At 35.8% G+C, this 18,687-nt stretch overlaps 1 pseudogene; it reads right to left on the bottom strand.

Annotated features, from left to right (window-relative positions):
- Positions 1-5,974: 5,974 nt before the first annotated feature.
- LOC105511622 lies at positions 5,975-6,857 on the bottom strand (annotated as a pseudogene).
- Between the last annotated feature and the right edge of the window lie 11,830 nt (positions 6,858-18,687).

Here is an 18,687-nt window from a genome sequence, read left to right as displayed (position 1 = left end):
ACCCATAAAACCTAATGATATACCACCACATGCTGAGACAAGAATGAACCTTGAAAACATTATACTAAGGAAAATAAGCCAGATACAAACTGACAAATATTTTATAATTCTACTTGTATGAAGTACCTAGATTAGTCAAATTCATAGAGGACAAAACTAGAACAGTGGGGTGAGGAGGAAAGGAGAGTTATGGTTTAGTGGGTACAGAGTTTCTGTTTGCAACAATGAAAAAGTTCTGGAGATGGCTAGTGGTGAAGGTTGCACAACAGTGTGAATGTAGTTAATGCCACTGAACTGTACACTTAAGGGAAAGTGTTAAAATGGTAAATTTTATGTACGTATATTGTATCACAACTGTGCACATTATAGGCGAGAGAATATTTTTTGACGGGGTAAAAAGACATAATATATCTACAGTCTCTCTAAAGTAGTGAAATACTTATTCTAAGTAGACTGTGCAAAACTAACATGCTATCTTATAAATCCTAGTGCATTTGCTTAAAAGCTATACAAAAAGATACAATAAAAAACAGTGGATAAACCTAAATCATGAGCTACCACTTCACAACACTAGAATGGTTGTAAGAAAAAGATAATAATAAGTGTTGGCAAAGATATGGTAGGTAGTTCCTCAAAAAGTTAAACACAAAATGCTTAACCTAAAATAGGAAAGAGAAAACAGAAGAACAGAAATGAGATACAGTGAACAGAAACAAATCATAAAATGGTAGCTCTAAATGCAAACATATCAATAATTATATTAAATGCAAATGTTCTAAACACACCAATAGAAAAGGCAGGGAAAAAAACCACTACAAAACAAATTTATGCTGTCTACAAAATAGTATGTTCAAATATAATTTGATGTAGATCAATAGTAGAATGATAAAAATGAATGCCTGAAAACATTAATCAATAGAGAGCTGCAGTGGCTACATTTATACCAATATAGACTTTATAGCCAAAAAAATACCAGGGATAAAAGGATCTGTATATAATGTTGAAAGAGTCAAATTATCAATAAGATAAAGCCATCTTCAATCAGTTTGCACCTAGTAATAGTACATTAACTTACACAAAACCAAAATGGACGGAAGTTAAAAGGTAAATAGACAAATATACAAATACACAATTATAATTGAAGACTAAAATACTATTTTCTCAGTAATTGAATAACTAGTAGACCAAAAAACCAAGCAGGATATAGAAGAAAAAAGTATCACTATTGAGCAACTGGATCTAATTGGTATTTGTAGAACACTCCCCCAAACAACAACAAAATATACATTTTTCCACATGTATATGGAACATTTACCAAGATACAGCATGTCCTGGAACATAAAAAAAATTAACAAATTTAAAATATTTGAAATATATGAAGATGTTCTCTGACCACAGTGGTTATTAAACAAGAAACAAATATCAGAAAACTAACAGGAAAATCTCTAGACCCTTGGAAGTTAAATAACACACATTGAAATAACCCATGTATCAAAGCAGAAATCTCAAGAGAAATTAGAAAATATTTTGAAATGAAGAAAAATGAAAATACATAAATTGTTTTTGATGCAGCTAAGTCAGTGGTTGGATCAAAATTTATAACAAGATACATATATCAGAAAAGAAGAGGTCAGGTGCAGTTTGGGAGGCCACACTGGGCAGATGGCTAGAGTTCAGAAGTTCGAGATCAGTCTTGGCAACGTGACTAAACCCCATCTCGAGAAAAATACAGAATTAGCTGCACATGGTTATGTGTGCCTGTATTCCCAGCTACTTGGGGGCCAAGGCAAGAGGATTGCTTGAGCTTGGGACATGGAGGGTGCAGTGAGCCCTGTTTGTGCCAGACTCCCAGCCTGGGTGACAAAGTGAGACTCTCCGAAGGAAAGAAAGAAAGAGAAAGAGAAAGAAAGAAGAACAGAGAGAGAGAGAGAGAAAGAGGAGAAAAAAGGACATTCTCAAAAAAAAAAAAAAAAAAACTAAGCTCCCACCTTAAACTAGAAACAAGAAAAAAAACAAAAAACAAAAAAACAGAAAGAAATAGTAAAAATAACCACATGAATTAAATGAATAAAAAGCAGAAACACAATAATCAATGAAAACACAAGCTGATTCCTTTAAAAGATTGATACCATTTAGAAAGCTCTAGCAAGATTTACAAAGAAAAAAGAAACAAGACACAGATTTCCAATATCAGGAATAAAAGAAGAGACATCATGACTGACTTTGCAGGCTTTAAGAGGATACTAAGTTAATACTATGATAAATGCAACAAATCTGACATATTATGGGAAATCAAATTCCTTGAAAAATCTCAAATTACCAATACTTACCCAAGATGAAATACATAGCAGTGCTACAGCTATTAAAAACTCGAATTCAAAGTTAAACAAAAAAATCTTTCTGAAAAAGAAATCTTTATGCTTACGTGTCTTAACTGTTAAATTTCACTAAATGTTTAAAGGAGATATTATACTAATGCTAGTTAAATTCTACTAAATTTTTGAAGGAGATATAACACTAATGCTAGTTAAATTCTACTAAATGTTTAAAGGAGATGTAACACTAATGCTACATATTTTCTTCCAGAAAATGGAAGAAAGGAGATGTTTCATAATCTATTTTGTGAAGCCAGGAATAGAATTCAAACAAAGATGATACAGGAAAAAAATTCCAAAGACCAATATATTCCTCCTAAACATAGACACAAAGTCCCTGGTAAAATATTAGTAAATTGGACACAGCATTATATAAAAGGAAAACAGGAAAACAGCACTAACGAAAAATGCAATTTACTCAAATAATGCAAGGTTGTTTCAATAATTGAAAAGTAATCTGTGTAACTCATCATATTGACAATCTAAAGAAGAAAAGCCCACATTATATCAAGTGATCCTGAAATAGCATTTGGCAATAATTGATGTACATTTGATATAGAAATAGATATGCAATTTTTTTCAGACAATCTTGCTCTGTTACCCAGGCTGGAGTGCAGTGGTGTGACTACGACTCACTGCAGCCTCCACCTCCCAGGCTCAATTGATCCTCCCACATCAGCCTCCTGAGTAGGTGGAACTACAAGTGTGTGCCACCATGCCTGTTTTTTATTTTATGTTTTGTAGTGACAGGGTCTCACTATGTTGCCAGGGCTGGTCTTGAACAGCTCAGCTCAAGCCATCCTCTTGCTTCAGCCTCCCAAAGTGCTTGGATTATAGGCATGAGGTACTGCACTGGTTTATATTTTTAAAAAGTTGTATTGTTTACATGTATGCAATGCAACATAATGCTTTGATATATGTATACATTTGGAATAATTAAATCAAGATACTTAGCATGTACATCACCTAAAATACTTGTTTTCTGTGGTAAGAATATTTAAAATCTACTCTCTTAGCAATTCTCAAGTACACAGTACATTATTATTAACTATAGTTACCATTCTATACAATAGATCTTCAGAACTTCTTTCTGCTGTCTAATTGAAACTTTAAACCTTTTGGCCAGCATCTTCCCATACTCTCTCTGTCCCCACCCAGCCCCTAGTAACTACCATTCTACTCTCTACATCTTTTAATTAAACTTTTAAAGATTCCACATATAAGTGAGATCGTACAGTATTTGTCTTTCTGTGCTGGTCTAATTTTACTTAGAATAATGTCTTCGAGTTCCATTCGTGTTGTTGCAAATCACAGAATTTTCTTCTTTTTTAAGGCTGAATAGTATTCCATTGTGCATATGTACCACATTTTATTTATTCATCTGCTGATGCACACTGAAGTTTATTCCGTGTCTTGGCTATTGTGAATAATGCTGCAATAAACACAAGAGTGCAGATACCTCTTCCACACACTGATTTCATTTCGTTTGGATATATACCCAGAAGTGGAATTGCTGGATCATATGGTAGTTCTATTTTTAATTTTTTGAAAAACCTCCATATTGTTTTCCATAATTGCTATGCTAATTTACATTCTCACCAGCAATGTACAAGAATTCCTTTTTCTCTGCATCTTCACCAACATCTTCTATCTTTTTTTAAACATAAAAGGCATTATAATAGCTGTGAAGTGATACATCACTGTGACTTTAATTTGCATTTTTCCTGGTGATTAGTTTCATAAACCTATGTTGGCCTGTTAGCCCTTTGAATGTCTTTTGAGAAATGTCTATTTGGGTCCTTTGCCCATTTAAAAATCAGGTTATTTGTTTTCTTGTCATTGAGTTGTTTGAGTTCCTTACATATTTTGGATATTATCCTCTCATTAGACGTATAGTTTGCAAGTATCTTATCTTGTTTCATAGGTTGTCTCTTCACTCTGTTAGTTGTTTTCTTTGCTGTACAGACCCTCTTTAGTTTGATAAAATCCAGTTTGTCTATTTTTGTTTTTATTGTCAGTGCTTTTGGGGTCATGTTCAAGAAGTCTTTGCCAAGACCCATGTCAAGAAGCTTTTTCCTCTATGTTTTATTCTAGTAGTTTTGTAATTTCAGGTGATGTATGTATATGGAGTGATATAAGGGTCTAATTTTATTATTCTGCATATGGTCCGTATCCCATTCTTGATAAAGAATTTCAGGCTGGGTGTGGTGGCTCACGTCTGTAATCCCAACACTTTGGGAGGCTGAGGCGGGCAGATCATGAGGTCAAGAGATAGAGACCATTCTGGCCAACATGGTGAAACCCTGTCTCTACTAAAAATACAATAATTAGCTGGGCGGGGTGGCACACACCTGTAGTCCCAGCTACTTGGGAGGCTGAGGCAAGAGAATCGCTTGAACCCAGGAGGTGAAGGTTGCAGTGAGCAGAGATCATGCCACTGCATTCCAGAAAAAAAAAAAAAGAATTTCAGCAAGCTAGGAATAGAGGGTGACTTCTTCAATCTGATAAAGAATTTCTACCATAATCTATGCTAACATTTTATTTACTGGTAATAGAATGAAAGCTTCTCTCCTAAAAAAGTTTTTCTCCTAAAAAAGGCAAGAATGTTCATTCTCACCAAAATTACTGAACATCATCCTGGAAAACCTAGCCATTGCAATAAATCAAGAAAAACAATAAAATAAAAGATGTATGAGATGAGAAGGAAGAAATAAACTGTCCTTATTTGTATATGACATGATTTCCAACATAAAAATTCCCAAGAATTTATTTTTTAAATCCAAGGATGAATATGTAAGTTAAGCAGGGTTACAGAACACAGAATACAGACCTTGTTGTTTACAAGGTCAAAACTCAAAACAATCATTATTATGCACACCAGCAATGAACAATTTGATAACACAATTTTTTTAAAAAAATTACAAAACTCCCTACAGAGAAGAAATATGTAGTAATAAACCTAACCAAACTGCAATATCTGTGTGCTGAAAACTACAAAATACTGATGAAGGAAATCGAAGAAAATCTGAATAATGGAAAGATATGGCTTGCTCGTGGATTAGAATATTAAACAGAGGAAAGTTGTTAATCCTGGTAAAATTATAATTTTATGCAAAATTCTAACAAAATTTTTGTGGGTGTTTTTGTAGATGTAGACAAGCTGATTCTAAAATTTATCTAGAGAGCCAAATAAATCAAAATGACTAAAGCAGTCTTAAAAATTAGAGAATTAATAGCACCTGACTTTTAGATATACTAAAAAACTACAGTAATCAAGAAAATGGGTATTCGCAAAGAAACAGACTCATAAGTCAGTCTACAGTAGTCTTGGAACAGGATAGACAATCCAGAAATAAACCCGTAGAGGTATAACTATTTGATTTTTGGCAAACTTGCAAAATAAGTAAATAGAGAAAGAATAGGTTTGGTTTCTTTGAAAAAATAAATGACGTTGGAACAATTGAACATCCACATGCAAACAAAGTATAACAAAAGGAAAAGTTAAACTTTACACCTATATCTTTTTTTTTTTTAGAAACTGATTTTTATTTTTCATCAACCTTATTTCCATGTTGCTTAAGAGTCTGTGCAAGAACAGCTTAAGACCATTCGGTGGTTGCTCCTACCCATTCAGTGGCCTGAGTGGTGGGAGCTGCAGATCAGTCTTCCATGGTAGGCTGAGTGCTCCAGTCTTCAGCAGGGAACTGCTGAATAGGCACAGAGGGCACCTGCACATCTTTAGACCAGTCTGCAACATCAGACTGAGTAGCAGTGAACTCAGGAGCTGGAGCAGTCTATTCACATGGAAAATCCTCCTTGGTCACAGCTTTTTCAGCAGCAGCCTGCTCTTCCTTTTCAATCTCTTCAGAATCTCTGTAGAAGTAGAGATCAGGCATGACCTCCCATGGGTGTGTATGGGAATTGGTGCCACGCATGGGCAGAACTTCCCAGACCGGTATCCATCACATCAAACCCACTGAGTGAGCTCCCTTGTTGTTGCATGGAATGGCAACGTCCACATAGTGCAGAGGAGTATCTGTGTTACATAGAGCAATGGTAGGTAGGTTAACATAAGATGCCTCTGTGAGAGGCTGGTGGTCAGCCCTGGGCTCAGTAACCACAAGGAGCCATGGCTCCCGGAAGGCTGCCTGGATCTGGTTAGTGAAGGTTCCAGGAGTGAAGCAGTCAGCAATTGGAGTGGCTCCAGTGGCAGCAGCAAACTTCAGCACGGCCCTCTGGCCAGTATTCCTAGAGGATAAAACACTGAAATTAGCAGGATTTTCAATGGCAACAATGGCATGAGCTGCCAACAGAAGTCTCCCAGGTCCTCTTCAGATTTACGATGTAGATGGCATCACTTTTCCTTTTACAGATGTACCATTCCATTTGGGAGTCAAGATTGGCACCAACTAAGTGGGTTCCTGCTGCAAGGAACTTAAGGACATCCTCCTTCATTTGCAGAACATCAAGGGCTCCAGACATTGTGAAAGTTTCCCTTTAAGTTATGCCGGCAATCCACTACTAGGCTGTATGGACCCTTCTGTAGGTAGCGCGGAAAGGCTGTATCACTATTAATGCAAAGTAGATCATAGTTCTAAATGTAAAACCTAAAACTATAAAGCTTTTAGAAGAACACGTGAGTTGGGGTTAGGCAAGATATCAAAGAGTTATCAGACATGATATCAAAAACGATTCTTTTATAAAAAAGATAAATTGGATTTTAATAAAAATTTAAACTTTTTGCTCTCAGGACACTGTTAAGAAAATGAAAAGATAAGCTATGTACTAGGATAAAATATTTTCAACGTATATCTCCAACAAATGACTTCTGTCCAAAATAGAAAAAAAACTCTCAAAACTCAACAGTAAGAAAATAAAAAGCTCAATTAAAATATAGGTAAATGATTTGAGCAGATACTCAACAATGAGGATATATGGATACAAATAACCCCATAAAATGATATATAATATATCACTATAGATATGAAAATTAAAACTATGCAATTTTCAATATTAGAATAGTTACATTTAAAAATATTGAAAACACCTATTGCTGCTGATGATGCAGAGAAATTGTAACTCTCATACATTCTTTATGGGAGTTACACGGACCTTGAAACTGAACAAAATTGTCCCCTATGTACTTCAAAATTAATTGGAACTGGTGACTCTTTATCCCTTCCAATTTTTCCCTTTGGGAATGAACAACTTTATACTGTCTATATTTAATGTCTGTGCCTGTCTCGCCATTGTATTTTGGATTCAGATAACTTGCTTTCTTGTTTTACATGTCCACAGAAAGACAACTATTTTTTCCCAGAATGAATCATACCTAGTGATATGATTTGGCTCTGTGTTCCCACCCAAATCTCATGTTGAATTGTGATCCTGACTGTTGGAGGTCAGGACTGGTGGGAGGTGATTAGATCATGGTTCAGGCAGTCTGGAATAGTTTAGGGATTACCAAAAAAAGTTAAACATACACTTACATAACCAAGCAATCCCATATTTTGGGTATTTACCCTAGAGATATGAAGCATATTCACAAAATCTTATTACCTAACATTCACAGCAGCTGTATTTGTAATTTCTACAAACTGAAAACAAGCATAATGTCCTCAGTGGATGAATTGATAAACCACTTCGGTGTATACATATAATGGAATACTTTCTACTCAGCAAGAAAAAGAAATAAACTGGTGATGTGTACAATACTTGGATGCATCTCAAAGGAATTAAGCTGAGTGAAAGAAGATAATCTGAAGAAGTTACACACTGTTGTTTTTATTTAAAGCGACATTCCAAACAAAACACCGTAGTACTGGAAGGTGGCAACAAACATCTAAAAATATGGAAGTGGATACTCTATTCTCATTGTCACTTGTTGGGAGTTTCAAGATACTTATGGAGTGATAAAGAAAAGATATGGACATGGGGTGGTAGTACCACATGCAGGCTTTTTCAGGACAATGCCTTGAGAGATTTGTATATTAGGAGAAGTCTCTCACTGCATGAGACTGTTCAGAGGCTGTGGTGTGGAGGCCACCACTCTGAAGGAAAAGAAGGCTGGGTACTTCTGTGGGAGAGGGCTTAGGAGACAGAACTTATGTGTCTAGATGATGTCACTCAGTAGCGCAGTAGGGATTCTCCAGGTGAGAGGGTTCCAGAGCATAGCAGCATTCTGGGATCTTTACAGATTTGGAGGTTATCCTATGACTAGCAGATGCTGTGTGCACTTTCATGGGGCATGCAAAGCAAACAGGCTCTAAATGTCTAAAATATGCTGATTTGTGGAATATTTAAAGCAATGAGATATATGAAAATTTGAGTTTGGCCCTAGTATGCTTATAAATTAATGGATCCTTGCCTGCTGTGAAGAAATAAACAACCGAGGGGCTGATATTTAGAGCTGACAATTAGTGTGATTATATAACGATTGGTTAATGGGTAGAGGCTGGAGGAAATTAGGGAACATAATAAAAAACAAAACAAAACACACTAGATTGCCTTGAAGAGACTGTGGGTAGAAATCGGAATGTCACAGTCAATTCTGTTAAGGAGTCAGGAAATGAGGAACATGTTATCAAGATTGAAAACATTTTATATATAACTGAGGAATCGTTATGTAGTGGCAGAAAACTTGGCTGTATTGTGTTCTACAGTTGAGGAGAAAACAGAGATTGGAAACAATAAAATTGAATGGGTAGCTAAAATGATTTCCAAGTAAAGCATTGATGGTGTGGCTTATTTTTTTTCCTGCTTAGTAAAAAACACTAGGAAGTAGATAAAGTAAGAAAATTAAGCAAAAGGGAATTTGCACTTGATAAATTGGGAGGTTATTGGTCTATCCAGATTGTGAAGCATGCTAAAATGAGGAAAGTCACTGTCAGGAGAGTGTGCAATGGCGAAGAGGGCAAGGATATGGTTGGATAAACTTTTATTGATGCACTTAGGTGTGTGATTACTGGATCCACTCAGCCATCTCAGTGGAAGCCAGGGATAGAGATGGGGTTATCCAGGAAAGACCTATGGAGGACTGTCTTGTCTAATGCCATAGACCCTTGTGACATACACAGGAGATCCACAAAGTTATTAAGAATGTCATATCAGCAAGAACACTCCTAGCTTAGACTGAAAGGAAGAGAAAGGACAACATGAGAGAAAGATATCGGGCTTCCAAAACTACACAGGCAGGAACCTGCAATTGCAAACATGTGCTCCCACTTAAGAAAAAGGAATAATAACTCTCTTTATTATTCCTTTAGTGGAGACCCTGCAGGTGGGACAGAGGTCTGTGGAGCTGCCACAATTTCAGATGGCACAGCATCAAGGCACAGAACATTATTCACAGGCCTTGAAACCTAACAAAATTGTCCCATTTCAAACCGAATTGGAACTGGTGACTTCCTATCCCTTCCAATTTTTCCCTTTTGGAATGAGAAAGTTTATACTGTCTATATTTAATGTCTGTGCCTGTCTCACCATTGTATTTTGGATTCAGATAATTTGTTTTCTTGTTTTACATGTTCACAGAAAGAGAATAGTTTTCTTTCCTAGAATGGATCATACCTAGTGACACGGTTTGGCTTTATGTTCCCACCCAAGTCTCATGTTGAATTGTGATGCTGACTGTTGGCGATCAGGAGTGGTGGGAGGTGATTAGATCATGGGGGTGGTTCCTAATGGTTTAGCAGCATGCCCCCACTGCTATCTCGTGGTACACTTTTCATGAGATCTCGTGGTACACTTTTCACGAGATCTGGTTGTTTAAAAATGTGTAGCACTTTTCCCTCTGCTCTTTCTCGTCCTCCTGGTCTGCCATGTGAAGAAGGTGCTTGCTTCCACTTCACCCTTACACCATGATTAGAAGTTACCTGAGGCCTTCCCAGCCATACTTCATGTACAGTCTGTGGAACCGTGAGTCAATTAAAACTCTTTTCTTAATAAATTATCCAGTATCAGGTAGTTCTTTATAGCAGTATGAGAATGAAATAATACACTCAGAGACTAATTTGTATCTGATTTAGTTGATGAGATTGGGACTTTCGAGCTGATAATATTTAGACGGGACTTTGTACTTAGAATGGATGATGTAATGGGTTGAGACTTTGGAGGATATGAGTGGTATGAGTGTATTTTTTATGTGGGACAAGTGTGAATTTTGGGGGGCCAGAGGGTGGACTGTAGGAGTTTGAATGATGCCATTCTCAGAAGATATGTCTATATCCTTACCCCCAGAACCTGAGAATGCGACTTTATTTGGAGAAAGGGTCTTTGCTGATGCAGTTAAGCATCTCAATATGAAATCAACCTGGATTATGTAAATGAGTTCTAAATCCAATGACAATTATCCTTTTAAGGGATACACAGGAGAACGACACAGATGAGAATATCATAAGAAGACAGAGGTAGAGGTGGGAGTTATGCAGCCACAAGCCAGGAAATAACCTAGAGCCATCAGGGAAGAGGCAAGGAAGAATTTCCCCCTAAAGCCTTCAAAGAGAATGACACCTTGATTTTGGACTTCTGGTGTCCAGAACTATGAGATAACCCATTTTGGTTGTTTTCAGCCACAGTTTGTGGTAACTTATTATGGCAGCCCTAGGAAACAAATACATCTACTTTGTTACATTTTTAGATTTAAAGCTCTTTTAAGTGAAGATCACACTGGTATTATAGAAGAACCCTCATATACATTTGGTTTCTTTGTGTAAGTTTGGAAGCCTGGGAATCTTGTTTTTGAAATGATCGTGACAGAAAATACAGCCCTAAGTTTACACGGACTTCTTAATAGCCCCATGAAGAGCAACTCTAAAGAAAGCATAAGATTCTATGTCACATCCAATTTGGGGTCTCATTGGGCAGAATAGGATTCTACCGAAAAGGTATGTTGTTTTTAATCTCCTTCCAATTCATAGCAGGATTACTTCTATAATCGGAGGTCATTTCAGTATGTAGTTAAGACACAAGGTCAAGAAGGCAACCTTTCTGAGCTGGTTTTCTTATCCGTGAAATAAGAAAGCATTTGGATCTAACTTGCATCATTGTTTATTTTACATGAGAAAGAATGTGAACATGCTTTTTAAGCTATAATACACCACACAAATGTACTTTAAAACTATTGATATTGCTAGATGATTTTAAGCTGAAATATTACAACATTTACACTTTATGCTAACATGTTTTCTCCCCCATTCCTATTTCATTATATTAATTCGAACACTGAGTCATTTATCTTGACATCTTATCAGTTTCCACAGTTTTGGATCACTTGCCTATTCCACACCATCATCCAAATTCAGGTTAGGAAGTTTGCCTCTAGTTTTTGAGGCTATTATAACAATGTTTGGAATATTGTGAATGAGCATTTTTTTCTGAAATTAATATATTTATCAAGTCATTCCCAGTGGGCCATCACTTACCTGTTACATATCAAGCTATCTAGCTATTTTGATAATTTTCTTATTGATAAAAGGTTGGCCATGAAATTTTTGCTTGATTTGAGAAACCTAGCTATTCAATTATTATTGATTTTAATGTTATAGTTTCCCTGTGTTTAAGAACAAAAACAAAAACCCTAGATATTAACTGAAAATCACAGTTTATAACCTGAATAAATGTTGCAAAATAATTTCTTATATTTGAATTTTTCTGTTTTAAACAGGATATTATACATTGCTGACTATAGCCTTCATGCTAATTAACTTCAGTCAAATGAAGACTCTGATTCTAGCAAGAAATGTCAGAAAGAATAAGGTAAAAATAATATGTCAACCTTCACTCTTCATGCTGCAGCCTTTAGCTCCAAAATAATAGAATGAAAGGCTATGGAAATTCGTTCATGCAAAACAATTACATCCCATATTTGACTCATTACCATATAGCCATGTTAACTCATGGTAGATTCATTTCCTTTATTTGCTTTCTCTGAAGGCATTTTTTTCACTTTACTGTTTACTGCTTGTCCAATATTTTGTTTTTTCTACTATTCTTTGTTCAAACTGCAAAAATCTGAAATAAAAATATAATATAGAAGTATAGGCATCAGCTAACATTTTCCATGGCATATGGTACTTCAGATGCCATATGTACCAGTGTTTAGTGATTCTGGCAAAGAGGCATAGAATGGTGAAATCCAACTGCCAGGATTGCTGAAAACAAATATGTAAATGCTCCAGGGCTTTTGTTATTCATAACATACCTCTAACACAGCACATACAATATGCTGTTCATTCTGTAACTAGTATAACTAATAAACCACATTTTTCTCTCTTATTTTTTAAGGTTTCTCCAAGTCTGCATGGTCTTCTAACTCTAACCTTCAGTCTCACTACTGAACTCTATATTTCAGGAAGCTCATATTAATGAAAGAGGCCTAGGGGAACACATTCATCCTTTTTCAAGGGCATTTATTTATTTTTCAAATTAAAATCCAAAGTCTTTTGCAGGCTTCTCTGTGAAACAAAGAAAATGCACTGGGTATGTTCTCTAGACAACATGCAATCACGAGGCAAAAGCAGATAACACCAGGAAAGGCAAATTTTGGCAGAAGAACAGAAGTTCCTTTACCATGGGGTGTCCTGTGGTCTTCCCCACACTGAAGTTCCATACGATGTAATGTAAGAGGAGGTCTATGGATATAATTACTTTTAAAAAGCTAAACAATGAGAATTTTAATAACTTTTAGGCTGCTACAAGCATTCAAGTCCGTGTAAAAAAAAAATCACAATTTTGAGATAATCATTATGTAAGAAATAAATGTCAGTCTTGTTTTGCTTTGTTTTCTCTGCTAACTGCACATAGCTGATGGAAAACAAGCTCCTCCTTTCTGTTTCATAGATGGGCAGTCGACACAAAGTGGAAAGAACAGCGAGAGTACTTAGAGGTCATTATGTTCCACTTGTCATCAGACAAGCCGTTTAACCTCTTTGAGCTTGTTTCCATATGTATGATGAGGATAATATCTTCCCTGGGGATATTACTATGAGGATAATATGCTATAATCTTTGTGAAAGTGCACTTATCTAGCATTTTTATTATTAAAAAGAAAGCATCTGTGGATTTACTGGTAGTTTAGAGATCTAAGGAGGCTCGTACTACTCACCACTATTTCTCAATATGCACAAAAATATGGAAGGAATATTGGAGATGGAAAATGGTGAATGTACCAATGAGATGGTCAATGATGAGAATGACTCCTTCTGGGTTTAATTCTTTTAGGCTGAAGCAAATTAAATTGCCATTTATATAGGTCATAAATGATCTAACGTAAGACAAACTATTTGGTCATCCTTGGCTGTTTTGATGGATTCCCACGGTATCGCACACACACATGTTCACCTTTTCCTTTCAAGTTTCTGCAGTAACTATTAACTAGAAGAGCAGTCTGATTTCCATTTCTGTTTACCAGCTTCTTCCCTTTTCATCACCTCATTATCAAAGTATTTGATTATAACTCTGAAATGGTTCTCAAATGTGAACTTTTTATGTCCACTGCCACTGCTGCAGGCCAACTATTTCTTGCTAAGATTGTTGAAATATTCTCCATCTAATATTGAACCTAATAATTCTCTGTGGCAGCAACAATCATAATTTGAAGGATTGGGAAGAGGAGTAGGAATATAGTTGGCAAGGTCAGCAAATTATCTCCAGGTTTAGTCTGAGATCCAAGATACAATTATAAACAGATGTTAAAGACAATAACAGAATGTTGGGAGGAGGAACTGAATACTTATGAAGAGGATACTAAGAGTTGTTCTAAAGAGGGAAATAAGATCAAGAATCAGGAAACTCTAATATAAGATAACGAGGCTGGGCACAGTGGTTCATGCCCATAATCCCAGCACTTTGGGAGGCCGAGGTGAGGGGATCACCTGAGGTCAAGAGTTTGAGATCAGCCTGGGCAACACGGTGAAACCCCATCTCTACTAAAAATGCAAAAATTGGCTGGTTGTGGTGGCTCTTGCCTGTAATCCCAGCTACTTGAGAGGCTGAGGCAGGAGAAATGCTTGAACCTGTGAGGTGGAGGCTGCAGAGAGCCGAGATCGCACTACTGCACTCCAGCCTGATCAACAGAGAGAAACTTTGCCTCTAAACTAAATAAATAAATACACACACACACATATATATACATACACACACACATACACATATATGTATATATATAGAGAGAGAGAGACAGAGAGAGAGAGAGAGTAATGAAACTTGCATTAGAACAACTATTAAAGTTGCCTGCCCTATAGTCTCATTGTCAGTAACTGGGGTTGGGGGATAAACCTCTTCTTACCTATAGGTGACAATTGTCTGGAAGGAGTGATTCTATGGTTTGACCTTTATATGGGAAAAGTAGATGGAGCTATGTTATAGGGGAGCTTATGACAAAATCCCCAAATGGGGCCTGAGATCTCTGGAATGCTATCATGTAATAATAATTTCCTTCCCATAGGTACAACAAGACTGATAAATCCAACTGTTTTTCTTAAACAAGGTGGCCTAAGTTTGCTGATCTCTTTTCTGTAATGTTCTGTCACTAAATTGAAAAAAAAAAATTTCTTTATAAAAGCTCCTTTTGTTTTGAAATTATATCCTATTAGTCTTTTGTTATGTTTAGGTCTACACATAAAATAGGAAAAAATCATGTCTCTGAATTCTAGGCAAGACAAAAGGAAGTGACAATCGAGTTTCATCCCGAGTGGAATAGTTCCAAATGCTGCCTGGAAAAAATACTAAGTAATAATAAGTGAAGAATACTTTTCTCCCAGGTATAGTAGATAGGAAAAAACCTACAGAGAATTAGCAATTACTGAGAAATCATGATGACAACTCAGGCACTATTAACAATTAAAATTTTTCATCTTCAGACAGAGAATATGTCTGGCTTAGAGGGGAAAGCATTCTCAAATTCAGCAGAAACAGCAACAAATTACTGTCCTGATTTTATTTATAAACCCGTGTCATTTTAGATTATCTGTTCTAATTGTGAAATCCTTCAGTAAGAAAAAAATGTAATAGTCGCGACAAAAGCTTTCAAAAGAGGTTATCTCTGATCATTAGAAAGAAACAAAGTAATACAGACAAACTCCAGAGAGTGGCATCATCCACCATTGATGGTAACAATTCTCAAGTGAGACTGGATCATGATATAGCTTAAATTTTTGGCAAAGAAGACAGACTTCAAAATAGGTACAAGCTACTCTCATGAACTTCTAATAAATACATTTTTGAAAATTCAGAAAGGATAGAGAAAAGTGCTTCAGAATAAAGTAGGGCTCTCAAGAACAGCAGAGAACCCAAGACAGACACATTAATCAATAGATTAATTAATCAACAAATCAATTCGGTACCCTAGAACCAGCTTCTATAAGAGGCACTGAGGATAGAATAAAATCATAACACAGAATCAACTTTCCAGAAGCTTGTAATCTAGTAGAAGAGGAAGAAAAGACTGAAATACTATGCAAGACTCATTTTAATCATGATATGAGAAAAAGAGTGATTCATTCTACTGGACTTGATCAGAGGAGACTTCACAGAGGGACACATATCTAAGCTTGATCTTGAGAGATGAATAGGAGTCTGTTTTTTTTTGGAGAGGAAGGGAAGATATTCCAATTAGAGGGAACAGCATTTAGCAGACTTAGAAGATCTGAAAGAGTTATATCAGAAAGAGCAGGACACAGAAAAACAGAACTTATGGAAAGAGTGGGCTACAGCAAAAATGAACTTGGCTGATGAACTAAAGCAATAGAAATTTTGGAGATTGGGAAGTGCAGTATTACTAATTTAAGAGCAAGAGAATTATTGTTCAACCAACAACAGGTTATCATATATTTCTAATTTTCCCTACCTCCTTATCTCTTCATCCTATTCACCTCCTGATGACCACTTCACTAAATGTTTCTGTAGCTAGTCTCCAAGGCACTGTAGCATGGCTAAACCAGCTGAGGGTTTATAAGCAACTAGCACAAGCTACTGTGCATGACTCCGGGAGTTATACCAGGGTCGTTTCTTGGATGCCCCAAAGTTGTTAGGTCATGGTCCTTACTCCAGCCTAGTTTTGCCCATTCTTGAAATGGCCAAAGGGAGTGAATCTTCTGGTGAATTCTGATGAAGAGCAAAATACAAAGAAGGGCAATGGTATCATCACTCATTCATATGCAAAGAGAGAAATACATTGAGTAAACATTTTGTTCATCAACTAGAATACAAAATTATTAAATTTTATTTTAAATCACATTTTATTTTTATTGTGATTGTATCTTTTCTTGTAAATCATCTTCTTCTGAATACACATAGAGTTGATGATGGGAAGTAAATTTTAAATACAGTTAAGTTCTGTGGTGAGGAGGTAGGAGCTCAACATTATTCCATCAACGCGATGCATTTGCTAAGTAAATGTTTACCATTATAATGGCACATACATAAAAACTCAGGTACAAATGTTGCCAATAAGGACTTAAGAAAGCATTTCTATATATCCATTCTATAAAATAAATATAAAATATTTTATGGAATACTTATAAATACATATATGTGCTCACACACAACATACTTTAGAAAAGAACCAAACCCCTTTATGACAAATCTGCCAACAGAATAAACAATCTTGACTACAATGCAAAGCTTGCCAAGTCCTGTCAGAAAGCTCTTGTGCCTCAATGTAATTCTCGAATAGTGAAGAACCACTAAAATAACCCTTTCACTCAGACTCCTGTGATTCCCTGCAGGGAGTTTTCGCTGCAGTTGTCACTGTGCAAAAGCAATCAAATTTAACATATAGATACAGGGAAAGAAGGCGTGTGAGAGCATATGTGTGTGTGCTCTCACATATGTGTGTATGTATGTATATAGAAGGACAGCTGATGTCTCTGATCTAATAAAATATATATGAATAATTGGCAAAGGGGGCTGTAGGACTTCAGTGTCTTTAGTTTTTCACCCAGTAGACTTCAAATTTTATTAGAGCTAATGGAGATTTTCATTGAGTTTATGTTCATGGATTTTTAAGTCCATATACCCAGCAGGACAAAATTATCATATAGAACAGTATTTCTCAAATGGTAGGTTGTGATTGATTGATTAGGAGGTTATAAAATCTATTTAAAAAGTTGTGATCAGCATTTTAAAGATTGAAGTATAATAGAACAGAAAACAGAAAGGTATTATATATATAGTAAATGTAATCTTTTTATGTGAAACTTTTAGTGTGTATATGAATATGTATCTTTGTAAGTGTGCATGTATGTGTATTTATTGGGTGATGATCTCCACTTTAAAATCTGAATTGTAATTTTAAAAAGTTTGAAATTCACTGACATACAGTGTCTCTTTTAATTCTGTGTTCAGCACAGTCTTTTCATCCTGGAAACAATGAACTCCCTGAAGGCAAGTATTGGATATATTTCATCTTTATACCCTCCACAGCCCCTGAAGTGCCATGCACTTAGTGGAAGATCACTAAAGAATTATCAAACAAATGTTGAGAACTTCAGATGGTTGTATTTAAAAGGATAATAAAGATAATAGTTTGCGTTGATACAGCACTTCATACTTTTCAGAATGCTTTCCCATCGATGATCTCATTGATAATTCAGAACTGTTCTGTTGGAAGGAAGCACACAGACTGTTGCATTAATAAATTTAATTATCTCCTAAGTGTGCTTCATATTTCAGTGGTACACAGTAAGATATTCTTTAAGTAGACCTTAACATTTATGTTTAGGGAGGATCCAGGTTTTATGGGACCTGAAGCTTATAGAATTTTGGAGACTTTCATTAAGAACAAGCATACAAAATGAGGAATAGAAATTTAGGCAGAATAGTAAATATTTATTTATAAGGAGAAAGTAAATTATAAAAACTAAAGAAATGGAAAAGTTGGCAATTATTACAAACATTATTAAATCCAGAAAAATATAAGTAACGTGAGTTTTAAATCAATGGCTGGCATCTCTATAATATTTTCTTTGTGCTTTTTTGCTGCACACTTTTGTTTTTCTTTTTGAGACAGAGTCTCACTCTATCACCCAGTTTGGAGTGCAGTGGCAGGATCTTGGCTCACTGCAACCTCAGGCTCCCAGATTCAAGAGGTTCTCCTGCCTCAGCCTTGGTTGCATACATTTGGATTGCCTCTCTTGTGACAAAAAAGTTGTAGGATTGTTTTTAATAAAGAGAATAGAATATTTGTTTATCATAGCTAATTGAAATTACTTTTTATTTTTGACAGGTTAGATGCATAGAACATCATCTATGATTTCATAGTCATACTTACTATTTGTAGTACTCCTAAAATTTGCGCCTTTCAGATACATGA

Source organism: Colobus angolensis, unplaced genomic scaffold (genome assembly GCF_000951035.1).
Source record: "Colobus angolensis palliatus isolate OR3802 unplaced genomic scaffold, Cang.pa_1.0 Scaffold200, whole genome shotgun sequence".
Lineage (NCBI taxonomy): Eukaryota > Metazoa > Chordata > Mammalia > Primates > Cercopithecidae > Colobus > Colobus angolensis.
This window is presented reverse-complemented; position numbering and strand designations above follow the sequence as displayed.